We start from the raw sequence: 13,795 nt of genomic DNA, 5'->3' as shown, positions 1-13,795 counted from the left end.
CAGTGGACGTAGTCAGGGTGATCATGATTATGATGATGATGATGACGAATTTTCAGGCCTACTTTTCTGAATTCTGTGAGCAGTTCAACAATCATAAACTCTAATTCGTCCTCTGAGTTACTCATCAAGGCAATGTCATCATTGAATCACAGTTTACCAAAATACTCTCCATTAACTCTTATGCCTAACTCTTCCCAGTCTTTAGGGTCCTGAATACCTCGTGTGACCACGCCGTGAATAGCATCGGAAAGATCATGTCTCCCTGCCTTACACAATTCTTTATTGGTATTCTGTAACCTTCTTTGAGGAGAACTACGGTGGCTGTGAATCCTTGGTAGATTTCTTCCAGTACGTTTAGGTAGGGTTCTTCGATGCCCTGATTTTGTAGTGCCAACTTTACTGCTGATGTTTTGACTGAGTCAAACGCCTTCTCGGAATCTATGAAAGCAATGTATCAGTTGCTTGTATTCTGCACATTTTTTTATTACCTGATTGATTTTATGAATATGGTCCATTGCGGAGTAGCTGGTACGAAATACTGCTTGGTTCTTTGATTGATTTAACTCTAATATCACCCTAATTCTATTGGCTATTTTTTTGTGAATGGTTTGTAGAGATTGGATAATATGCTGATCGGCCTGTAATTTTTTAAATCTTTGACGTCTCTTTTCTTATGGATTAAGCTGATGGCATTCTTCCAAGATTCGGGCACCCTTTCCGTCAAGAGACACTATTTATATAAGGTAGCTAGTTTTTCTAACACAATCTATCCTCCATCTTTCAGCAGATCTGATGTTACCTGATCCTCACCAGCAGCTTGGCCTCTTAGCATTCCCTTCAAAGCTTTTCTGACTTCTACCATTGCTGGTGGGATGTTATCTAGGTTACTGCAAATTCTTGTAATAAGGTTGTGGTTGTCCCGACTACTGTACAGATCTCTCTAAACCTCCTCCGCCGTTTTAACTATCCTATTCTTGCTGCTAGGTAATTTGCCTTCCTTGTCCCTCAGCGAATACATCCGGTTTTTGCCTATGTCTAGTTTCACAACTTCTCCGCCATCTTTCAGGAGGTCCATTGTTACCTTATCCTCACCAGTAGATTGGTATCTTTGCATTCCATCTAGGGTTGTCCTTATTTCCCCTGTCTTTACTGGTAGGATGTCAAACTCATCTGATCCATTATTGTTTCTCACATATTATCCTGGTTCTTTTGACTTCTGTACAGCTCTCTGTAGAAATCCTCCGCCATCTCCACTATCCTATCCAGATTGGTTATGACGCTGTCTTCCTTGTTCCACAACGCATACATTCGATTTTTCCTCTATTCACAAGTCTGCCTTCATAGCTTTTAGGCTTCTGCCACTATTTATCACCTGCTCAGTTCTTTCCACGATTTGGTGCCTTCAGGTAAAATAGAAAAAAAAATTATTTCTAAGCTGCCAGTTTGTGATAAGATCAGGGGCTACGAGAAGACAGCAGGCAGGAAAAGAGTGCTCCATACTTGTCGTCATAACTACTAGTGATGCTCACAAGTACTCTCAGGTTTCAAAGCACATCATAAACTAGACGGGTAGACGACCACCACTGAAGCTCATTTGGTAGAGCAGCGAACCCGTTTTTTGAAGGTCGCAGGTTCGGTCCCTGCCAGCCGCAGGGACCGAGACATTTTGACCGCTTTTCGACCACTTTTCGCTCTTAACATTTACTTCACTATTACTTCTTGTGACAACTCCTATACTTTCTTCGGCATTGTTGTCTGTTACTTCTCAGCTATATTTATTCAAGGCAGGGTTATGTTTGTCCGGAGACGTACCAATTTCTGGATTACGTGATTCATTTTCCAACTGGTTTTCTGAAAAAGACAAGAGTGAATATATTACAGGCATGCAGAATGGCCAAAAACGACCCTTATGTTTTTCCAGGTACCAGAAGTGTGTGACTACTTCATGAATTCCCAGTGGCTAGGAGTGCGCGATAGCGAATTTCAGAACACAATCGAATCAAATTGTCCTTGAACTTGTTTACGAATAATAAGGCAGCTATTCTCAAAGCAGAGCTAAAATGACAATGTAACATTTTTCTAAATAGCCCAAGAATTGCAAAATGCTTGATTTGAAACAAATATTCATTATATTCAACAAAGGAACATTGCTAGTATTTTAACCAGCAAAAATGTCACTGTTCGACATAAGGCCATAGCGATGAATGCGATAGCAACACATCGAACTGTTATACGAAGTAAGGCTAGGAGATTTACGAAACATACGAAATGCAGCGAACGTGGTCGACTATACTCAACTCTCGGAAAAGCACGTAATTTCGTCCCCATTCTATTCCATGCAAAATGCGCTTAATTCCATTCCTCCAAGTTTTGTCGCCCTTCCATTCCGGGGCCGCAAAAATGTGAAATGATTCCGAATTCATTCCGATTCTGGATTGGCAACTCCGCAGCAATGATATCAGCCATGGTTGTGCATTTGCCATCACCATCAACAAAACTGCATGCGTATTTGAGGGCTTTCAGAGCGGCTGCAACAAGGCAACGCAGACAAGCGGAACCAGAGTTGCGGGCTCGGGAAGCTGCTGCATAAAGACAGCGCTGGCAAACTGACCCGGAGTTGAAGACTCGCGAAGCTGCAGCGGCACGGCAGCGCCGGCAAGCGAACCCGGAGGCTGCGAGAGTGCGGGAAGCAGCTGCCAAACGCCGAAGGCGTTGCGCACTGCTACTGCTACCCACCAAAACGTCATCACTTACCCGTTTTAAACGCACAGGAAGGTTTGACACGTTTCCTCTAAGTGATTGAAAGAGGCTAAGTGATACCCGCGATTCGAACACTCACCATCATTCACTTCCTGGATATGTGGTGATTTATTTATTAAGTGCATCTTGCAAAGTATTTTGCTATTTCTCCAGTTTTACTAGTATCGGGCCCGCGCAAGAAGCATTGAAGAAACACAACTTCAATAAATTGTCATGGGAAGATATTTCCTGAGCTCTCCTCCAACAGCCCATGTGTCCTTGTGTTCAGGTACTTTGAAATGTTACATATTGGTGTCCTTCTTCGTACAGAAAGTAAGATACATACCTGGTGGCTCACACACAGTTCTGTGATAAAGTCGTTGATCTCGGCATTGACACATACATACATACATACATACATACATACATACATACATACATACATACATACATACATACATACATACATACATAATCATCATCATCATTTATTTACCCTTAAAGGCCCCTGTTGGGGTATTACGCAAGGGGGGAGCTAGCATACACAAGAGAAAAAAAATTGAAACAGTCATTAGGAAAGCCAAAAAAAGAAATAAAATTTACAATGAAATAATCAAAATGCACGTAAAAGATAATGCGCTCAAGATGAAAACACAATTACACAAAAATCTCAATTCATTACGCATCAGCACTCAATAAACTTGTTTCAAAATTTGATGGGGTGATGTACAATTACAACACTGTCACGTAAACTATTCCATTCTGCAATGGCTATTGGCAAGAAGGAGTTGTTGTACGAATTGGTAGAGCATTGAATTTTTTAAAGACTGAGGAAGCGGGACAGGTGGCTTAATGTGTGGTTTGGTGGGAGAAGAAACATGTCACGTAAGTGTGGAAAGTTACAATGGAGCTTATGAAAGAGGCATAAGCGAGAGGTTTTTTTGCGAAGTGATAACAATTTAATGTCAAGGGATGATTTGATACTTGTGACACTTAGCCGACGGTCGTACTGGGATATAATAAAACGGGCTGCGTGGTTTTGGACAGCTTCAAGTAGGTCAACAATGTACGCTTGATGTGGGTTCTATATTGCCGATGCGACTTCCAGTTTAGTGTGTGTAAATATATCGTAAGCAAGTTTTCGGATCAAAGGTGGTGATGATGATAGGGACCGTCTAATAGATCCCAGAGATATGTTAGTGGTGGCTACCAGATTATGAATATGTTCGAACCATTTGAGCTTGCTAATGATGGTAACCCCGAGGTACCCGTATGAATCAATCAGATCAATAGGAAGAGAATGCAAAGAGTAGGTGTAGGGCATGAGAGTGTTTCAGCGACACGTGCATGAATTTACATTTTTTTTGGCGTTTAGTTGCATGAGCCACAGAGTGCACCATTTTTCAATTGTTTTGAGGTCAAGTTTTAAAAGCATGTGATCGTTATGAGAGGTAAGGTAGCATACATACATACATACATACATACATACATACATACGTACGTACATACATACATACATACATACATACATACATACATACATACATACATACATACATACATACATACATACATACATACATACATACATACATACATACATACATACATACATACATACATACATACATACATACATACATACATACATACATGCACGTGTACTCCGATTTGGGTGCACGTTAAAGAACCCCAGGTGGTCAAAATTTCCGGAGTCCTCCACTACGCGTCTCTCATAATCAAATGGTCGTTTTGGGACGTTAAACCCCACAAATCATTCAATCAATCTTCAATCAGCATACATACATACATACATACATACATACATACATACATACACACATACGTACATACATACGTGCATACATACATACATACATACATACATTTATACATACATACATACATACATACATACATACATACATACATACATACATACATACATACATAAATACATACATACATACATACATACATACATACTAAGCCGGGAGGAAGGGTGCAGTCAGCAGAAAGCTTGCAGCTTACCGACATCATTCACGACTTCATAAATCCCAGTTTCGATGTGGATAAGTTATATCCGGTGCGCCAGTCTTTTCTGTGATGTGCGTTCCCAATTCTCACAAGGTTCAATTCTATGAGTGTGATTCACCATGCCCGTCTGAAAAATAGAGAGCGGTTTTATTGTCCCCGTTGTTGCATGGCATATTTTACAGCATTGAACTTGGTCTATTTGTTGATTTTTTGTTTATTTTTTGTTTCGTTGATCTATTTGTTGATTTCTGAAAAATGGCAATAACAAGAACTTTCCCCAGTATAAATATTACATGACCTCTTTGTCAAATCTGTCTTGTATAAACAGATTGTCATGTACGGATGTATAGCCAGGAGTTTGTTTCGGTAGGGGAGTAGGAGAAGGGAGGTCAAGTCCTCTGTGTGCGCTTGCATGCTTGTACAAGATACAGGCTAACAGTGAGGATTTTGAGATAGGTTGAACACATCTACTTTACAGTGCCCAAAATGAGGGCTACTTGGGGCAACAGCGTGTAACTTAAAATTCTTCACTCACGACGTGATAATTTCCTGGAACTACTGGCTTGAGCATCAGTGATGCCAGCTTGTCCGGATCTTCGAACAAGTGTCTCTCATAGTGGGAGCTATGAACCTGCGTATAACTTGTGTGAACACTTCCACGTGACTGTGAACTTTCATGTGAACTTGCGCATAACGTCTGTGAACACTTATGCTTGAAATAAATAGTGAATAGTGATTGAAACAAAAAGCGCCATGCCTTCTTGGTACACTTTCTTGGTACCCACTAGGGCATTATTAATAAACGTTTGGGTAGTAGGCAGGCCTCCGCTATGCTATTTTTTGTAATTCTTATGAAAAGCGTGGCATCTTCAAAACACTTCCTAGGAATTTTGTGCCAATTGTTCATGCAGTGGCTGACGACGATGAGGAACTATGGCTGAAGTGGGTATACGCCACAGTTAAGAGGGGAACAAGACCAAGCTTTTGTGATGGTTTGGAGCATTGGACGGCCCACTCGTTACGCTACTTGCATTGTGCAACGACTGGTTGTTCTTTCGCTGTTGTAAAACGCTTTATAAGTCGTATTAACGCGATTGCTTTCCCGAAATCAAGCCTGCTTAAGGCAAGCGTGACAACAAGTCACAAGCACCGGTGTAGCCAGCTGTTGGAAACTGTTGGAAAAAAATACGATGAAAAAAAATTGTGTAGCTCAGTGGTAGAATACTGGGCAGGATCCCAGCAGACCGCGGTTTGAGCCCCACTGTGCCATTGGTGCAAGGGTTGTTTTTCTTTTCTACCTTCGAGCGATGTTGTTACAGACGGCAGCGGTGGTGGTGGCTGACAACTGCGCGTGACCCGAAAAGTAATCTTATAAACGCGGTACGGCTCAGTGTAAACAGGTGAAATTTATATTACACTTTTATTTCACGTTTATATGTGCGTTGGTCTGACCCCCCTCCTCCCCTTCTAAAAGTATCTTGGGCAAAAAGGTTACAGAAGCACTTACAGTAGATTATTCGCAAGCCCCCTAGTTACTTCAGATCTCTGATCAGCGCTGAAGAGCTTGAAGGGTGCGCAATTTAAGAATATATGCTTCACGAGGTGACGCGTTATGAATATAGGATACAATCGAACACAAACGTTTCCGGACGGCACGAGTGCTAGGCTAAAAGCCTCTTCACGACATTATCACTACGTTAGCGGTAGTCGATAGCACGAGAAGCATGTCTCCCTATTCCAGGCCCGGTCTCTTTTCTGGCTGGGTACAAATAATTTTAACTCTTCGCTTTCCAATGCGACGCGCTTTTTTGCATCTTTATCTACGTGTTTCTGCTTCGAGAACCGACTATGAGCATACAGTTTATCGGTCGCACTCTTCATTACGAAGTGACAACTCGACAATGGTATGCCGTTTCAGGCACGCCAAGTTAGATTTGATCCTGCTATGAAAGAAGAACTGTGACGGCCATACTGCAAAAAAGCGCTTAGCGCGAAAACTTCAATCTAACAATGCTCTACGCGGCAGCAGAAAATTGAAAGGCCAGTGAATATCAAGAAGACCCATTTCCGGCCTCGCCCTGCAGTCGATGGTAGATGGCGCGCCGCTAGATGATGCGGACAAATGGTGCGCCGCTAGATGGTGCGGACGTGGGACAAATGGCGCGCCGCTAGATGGCGCACGGCTAGATGGTGCGGAGGTGGGTGATACGTTTGTGGTGATCACAAACGTATCAAGCTAAGTTTTGGAAGAACAGTGAAAGTGGGAAGGAGACAAGATGAGCAACTACAGGAAAATTTTTATCCAGAAAGGCCAATTAAAATAGCCGCTAAACGAATTGACAAAGTAATCACGGAGGATAATAAAACAGTGTGGACATACACGAACCTAATTAGACTGTTTGAGCTAGAGCTTTCTAAGACGCATGACAATTCACCCCGGCAAAGAAGACACAAACCTGAAAATTGGTGGGATGAGGAAGTTAAGAAAGCCTTAGCAAAACGTCAGGAAGCCTCTAGGAAACACAGATATGCTAAGCAGCGGGGTGAACCGACAGATGATGCTGAAAGAAAATGGGAAACCTTTCTAAGCTGTAGAAGGGATGCATCCCTTCTGATCAATGAAAAGATTAGAAGAAAGGGAGCTCAGTGGCTGGCAGAAGTACATAAAAAAGATAGAAAGGCAGCTGCGAAATTTTGGAACCATCTAAACTCCCTAAGCAATGAGACGAGCCTAGAGCAGAGGTTTATAACTACCACCCAAGGTGCTAGGCTAGAAGGGGACGAAGCTATTGAATATATAAGAACAAAGGTGACAGAAAAATTTTGACAAAGAAGTGCTTTATGCACCACAATAGAGAAGGTGAATCAAGTGGTGCAAAGGCTCAATTTTCACAACGAGAGTGGGAAAGGGCTGAGAAAAGGGTTCCTAGTAGTACATCAACAGGCTCAGATGGCATTCCAATTATGCTGATAAAGACATTAGGTCCGAAGTCTAAGCATGCTTTCAGAGAGGCAATGAGCGTACTAATAATCGATGGTGAAGTACCCTATGAATATAAACTTAGCAGGATGAGCATGATCTATAAAGAAAAGGGGGATAAAGCTGAGATAATTACCTACTGTCCTATAACAGTGACATCAGTGGTCTACAGGCTGGCGATGCAGATTATAAAGGAAAGACTGCACTGCAGGCATAGATAGAGGATGATGGGGTGCTGGGGGAACTGCAGAATGGGTTTCAGAAACACAGGAGGTCGGAAGACAATGTGTTCTGACTGACGCAGTGCATCGAAATAGCAAAAAAGGAACATATGCTCCTGTGGCTAGCATTTTTGGATATCAAGGGAGCGTACGATAGCGTGGTTCAAGAGGAACAGTAGGAAATACTGGACACACTAGGCGTGCAACGTGTAGTCATTAATATTTTAAAGGATATCTATAAAGGTAACAAGGTAGTTATAAAGTGGGAAAAACAGGTTTCCAAGCCTGCAGAGGTAAAACGGGGGCTTAGGCAGGGGTGTCCCCTGTCACCCTTATTATTCATGATGTACCTACAAGGATTAGAGGCCAAATTAGAGAGAAGTGGACTGGGCTTCAACCTCTCTTTAGTCAAACAAGGAAAACTCACTGATCAGGCACTACCAGCATTAATGTACGCAGATGACATAGTGCTAATGGCCGACAACAAGGAAGATTTGCAGAGATTGATGGACATCTGCGGTAATGAGGGAGATAGGTTAGATTTTAGATTCAGTAAGGAAAAATTAGCAGTCATGATTTTCAATGATAATGAAGATAGTGAGCTTAGAATAGAGGAGGTCACGCTAGAGATAACAGATAAATACAAATATCCGGCCGTATGGATAAGCACTGGGACCGAGTACCTAAGGGAACACGAAATATACGTGACTACTAAAGGTAACAGGAATGCAGCAGTGATGAAAAATAGGGCACTGTGGAATTACAATAGGTATGATGTTGTGGGAGGAATAGGGAAAGGCGTCATGGTTCTTGGTCTGACGTTCGGCAATGCGGTCTTGTGCATAAGATCAGAATTTCAAGCAAGATTAGAAATTAAGCAACGTGGAATGGGTATAAGGCTTGCTTTAGGAGCTCGCGGGAATACACCAAATCAGGGAGTACAAGGTGATATGGGATGGACATCATTTGAGGGCAGGGATGCTAGCAGCAAGATAAAATTTGAGAAGCGATTGGGAGAAATTGGGGAGGAGCGTAGGGCTAGGAAGGTTTTCAGCTACTTGTACATGAAGAATGTCGATACAAAATGGAGGAAGGGAACCAGGAAATTGAAATGTAAATACTCACAAAACAGCAGGTGGCCAAACCGAAAAGAACTATCGGTTAAGAAGAAAGTGAAGGAAACGGAGACTGACATGTGGAGAATTGGCATGATTAAGAAGTCCGCACTAGAGATCTATAGCACTTTTACGCAGGAAATTGCCAGGGAAAGGATCTATGATAATACTCGGGGTAGTTCCCTATTGTTTGAGGCCAGGACGGCAGTGTTGCGAACCAATACATATCGGGCCGAATACGAAGGGGTAGACACAGTATGCTGTGCGTCTGGAGAGGAAGAAGAAACTGTCGAGCACTTGATAATGTTCTGTAAAGGGCTTCACCCTAGAGTTAAGGATGATGGCACAGAGTTTTTCAAAGCACTGGGGTTTAGGAACAGGGAGGGCAAAATAGACTTTAAGCGGGTAGACTTACCTAGAAGGAGGTTATCTGATTGGTGGCTAAAGTCAAGGCACGAGATAAAATGAACCCTTCATGGCAAAGTACGAGTACTCAACCTCCCTATTTAGAGGAAAAAAGAGAAAAATCTAATGATTAGTTCACTAAGTATTACGGCTAGGTGGTGTTAGCTGCCACCCGATTTAAAGGGTACAGCCACATCCATCCATCCATCCATCCATCCAACCATCCATCCATCCATCCATCCATCCATCCATCCATCCATCCATCCATCCATCCATCCATATCCATCCATCCATATCCATTTATATCCATCCATCCATCCATCCATCCATATCCATTCATATCCATCCATCCATCCATCCATCCATCCATCCATCTATCCATCCATCCATCCATCCATCCATCCATCCATCTATCCATCCATCCATCCATCCATCCGGACCGGTAGTTTGGCAATGGTGCGCGAGGTCCGCAAGCGGTTTTGGTTGACTGTACATTCCTTTAAAAAAACCTGGAGATTCGTGCTACTCCTGCGCACATAGCGTTCTTTTAAAGGGGGGAGGGGGGGCTTGATGCTTTACATATATGTCGTACCAACTACGTCAGCTTCAGTCATTGCTGAATGTATATTATAACTTTTGTGGCAGCAACGTTTTCAACGTGACCAATTGTGTTATGAAGCAACGGAGGTTTCACCATTCTTCCAGTGTGAATGACGCGGGGTATATGTCGCATGCTATTCCACCGGTGACACATGTCTGGGTCACCCAGCACGTTTTGAATCATCATAAGGTAGCTTATCAGCCCAAACTTTCTTAATTATAATTACCGAATAAAGGAACAATATATAATTATAACAATCACGTTTATAGATGCCAACTGTCTTCCTGTAACCCTTGACGCCATACCACAGAGCATCCTGATCAAGGCGTAAAGGCAAGTGTATTGAAGGATCGAAACGTCAGGTGCTGCTTTTCGTACAGTGGTATGTGTGCAGTATCTTTAGAAGCCGCTAGGATGTCGGGACACCTGTGCTTCTGTGCATCGATGTAATTTTTTTTCTCTTTTGGCTTGAATAGGTGGATGGGGTAGAACGCATGGACGAAGCCGCGGAAGATGAATCCGTGCCGCAGAACAGGAAAAAACTGTATGAAGGGGAGAGCAGCTGAGTAATCTTCTTCATAAAGCTAGGTTCTCGAACACTGATATTCTAATCATTTTAAAAGTGATCACTCTGCAACAATGGCTTAGAATGTGAATAAACGTAGCTGCACAACAGAAGCTCACCTGCAGTTTTTGGTCTGGGTTCGAGTTTGGTTCAACACCTTTATAAGCACGCTTCAAGGTAAACAATTGTGCGCAAATGAATACAAGGACACAGAAAGACCGGAAAGAGACAGCTGCAAACTTTAAACTTACTTTATTTGTGTCCTCCTTTTGACCAAACAGGTTACAAGAGGCCACGAATAAAAATTACACTACATCCACGAAATTAATGATGATATGTAGGTGAAGCTCGAGTGGGGGAGATCATTAACAAACCATAACTCTTCCATAAAAAGTTAGCGCATTACAGCAATAGAAAGACGTAAGAGTGTGTTTATATTACACAAATCAACCTTTATTTTGTTCGTTTGTTGCTTCGTCTCTTTCTTTGTTCTTGTCATTTGTTCGTTTTCATGGTGGCTGGATTGCGAAGTCCCTTCATTATCATGCTAGTATTAGGGCGAAACCCTTTCAACAATTCATGGGGGCTCTCACTATGGCTTCGTGACTCTCGTCTCAATGCGTAATCAAACAGATTATAAAATATTTCAAAAGATAGCTTGCACTTACGTATTGTTCGGCAGTACCATTTTCTGTTACTTCTAGCAGAAGGACTGTGTCGGCAAGAACGGAAGCTTTCTTTAGATTAAGAGAGTACCCGTCAATAACCAGCATTTTTTCCAAGTTTTGCTGTCTGCTTTCGTACACTTGGGGGTAAACCGTAACACCCTCTGTGCTAGAATCGGCTTGCTTGCTTGTGAATGGGTATGCGCCGGACAGGTCCACGAAGAAGGACATTCTTTGAATACCTGGCACGAAGTAATTCTTTCGATCAATGATCAATACAATCGCTATGCATTAGCGATACTAAATACTTCACTTCTAGACCACAGTAGCTGAGTGCATCATTGTACCACAAATATTTTATAAGACGAAAGAGCACATATTTTCTCAATAATCTCACATAGCACACTGGTTCTGTGTGTCAACTCATAGAAGTACTGTACTCCTCGTGTTATAAATGGGAATCACCATTTGGCACAATCGGAAAACTGTATGTCGTGATTCCAGTGCAGCATTTTGCATTCTTATTAAGCAGAGAAAACACAAGAAAAAGTGTGCGAAATTTTTAATCCAGCTAAAGATACTGGAAAATTCCAAGAAAACAAATCAACATTTCCTAGATTGTAATTGCCACAAATAAATATTACTGAAGCAGAGTGCTGTGAAGCAGCTTGGTGTGGCAGCAGATATTAAAATAGTCCGATGAATGACTTGATTATACCGTCTATGGTGATAGTACGTGATGTATCCTCGATACAAGCTCTACCTATTGTCTTTGCGCTTTCTAAACGCACACTCGGTGAAGTGAAATAAACTGGTCCTCGAGCACGTGCGCTTCACGGCATAGCGTCTTAAGAAAATCCACTTCCATTGATGTATCCAAGCCTGCGTTTACTGCCGACCTCTTTTCAAGTTTGTGCGTTATGACTGAACAAAAAAAACCAACGAACTAAGAACAATCGACAATCGCTCTATAGAGTCGAGGGAGTCACAGTTTAGCGGTTGGATGGACCACGTCATCCATCACAAACACCTGGATAAGGTTATTGTCTGTGTGTGCCTTGAATTAATGTGGAATGCGCCGTTTGCCAACGAGAGTTATTTCACGCTCATTGGTATGTTTTCATAGGGACTTTCCCGGCTGCACAACAACTGGGCATTAGCGTTTGGTTGTTATTGACTTTCTTGTAATTTCCTCTCGCCGGCTTAACGCGGGGCATAAAATTGCCATAAGATGAAAATTGTAGCGCCGTTCTTAGGCTTCTATTTTTGAACATTACGTTGTTTAGGCGATAAGAAAAATATTTTCATTATATCATTCTTTCGGACTATTGCGCGTAAAATGTCAATTGACGTCTATCGAAGAATATTATTTGTGAAAGTACTTACCGATTACCACGATGGAGACATAAGCGCGGAGCAGCAGCACGGGCATTTCACTGATTCCTCGACACTATTTTAGAATTAGTTCGGGGGTTTAAAAATTAGAATTTCTTCACTATCACCTATTTTTTATAAAGTCACTTTGACTGGTTCTGCGAGTCTAAGACTATGTCTGTATTGTTCAAACTGCTTTAGAACAATCACAAGGGCCTCGCGTCAGTGTACAAGCTGTGCCTCTTCGTTTTCGCGTCCGCTGCAAGCATTTATTAGTTAGAGTAGTGCACCAAAGTAAATTTTCTCTTCGAATGATTGTGCATTTAAAGTGGCGACCTCTGCTACGGCTAATATGAATGACACCCACACCAGAACCTTACGTTGGTTTAGATATTTTATTTCTGCGCAGGTGCATAGTTAGAATAGGTTGTCCGGAAGCAATCTTTACTATTCACTGAACTCGAACCTTAACGGATATGTAAACGTAGTGCCCTTATAATATACGATCTCAATGAAACTACAGTTGTATATGGGGGCCTTCGCACTCCTTGAAAAGACGCCAATAATAAGTCCCAAAACCACGATATGAATATGAGGAACGGTGTAGTGTAGAGCTCAGAATTTTTTTATCTGGTGTACATTAGGCAGTACATGGGCCTTTTCATTTCGCCTCCATAAAGACTTGACGGCCGCGGCCGGGGTCGAAACCAAGACTTTCGGGTCAGCAGCCTTGCATCGGTACTGCTACAACAGTTCGGTGGACGTCAGCTTCAACATATTCTTGTTTAAATGAAATAGAACAATAACGTCGATTGCATCCGTATTTATACAGATATAAAAATATCACGTTTCTTTCTGCTGTCTTAGCCAAGCCTACATATTTAGCGAACAAAAGAATAAGAATTCAATTGGGTTAGATATTTAGGAAAGATTAACCTGCATGCGTAGACGAAAAATAATCTCCGCATATCCACAAAGTGAATGATGATGAGTAGGTAAAGCACCGGTGGATCATATGCATGACTAACCGTGAATCATCCGTACGATTCTCACTCGAACATGCAAATTGGTGACAATGCGTGCGTAGAGCATA

The 13,795-nt window shown here is 42.1% G+C and overlaps 1 protein-coding gene across 3 annotated transcripts in view; it reads right to left on the bottom strand.

Moving 5' to 3' along the window:
• Positions 1-12,979, bottom strand: part of LOC119186778 (A disintegrin and metalloproteinase with thrombospondin motifs like) — a 64,154-nt gene extending 51,175 nt beyond the window's left edge. Inside the window, exons 1-4 of one of the 3 annotated variants that reach the window (XM_075890011.1) lie at positions 12,715-12,979; positions 11,332-11,570; positions 4,771-4,903; positions 1,813-1,851 (exon numbers count right to left, since the gene is read on the bottom strand). The gene's annotated coding sequence lies outside the window, so the exon portion shown is untranslated. Of the gene's footprint in view, positions 1-1,812; positions 1,852-4,770; positions 4,904-9,507; positions 9,595-11,331; positions 11,571-12,714 lie in introns of all 3 variants that reach the window. The other 2 variants (XM_075890012.1, XM_075890013.1) reach the window with 2 other exon arrangements.
• Positions 12,980-13,795: the final 816 nt, after the last annotated feature.

The sequence above is a fragment of the Rhipicephalus microplus genome, chromosome 3 (assembly GCF_043290135.1).
Source record: "Rhipicephalus microplus isolate Deutch F79 chromosome 3, USDA_Rmic, whole genome shotgun sequence".
Classification (NCBI taxonomy): Eukaryota; Metazoa; Arthropoda; class Arachnida; order Ixodida; family Ixodidae; genus Rhipicephalus; species Rhipicephalus microplus.
This window is presented reverse-complemented; position numbering and strand designations above follow the sequence as displayed.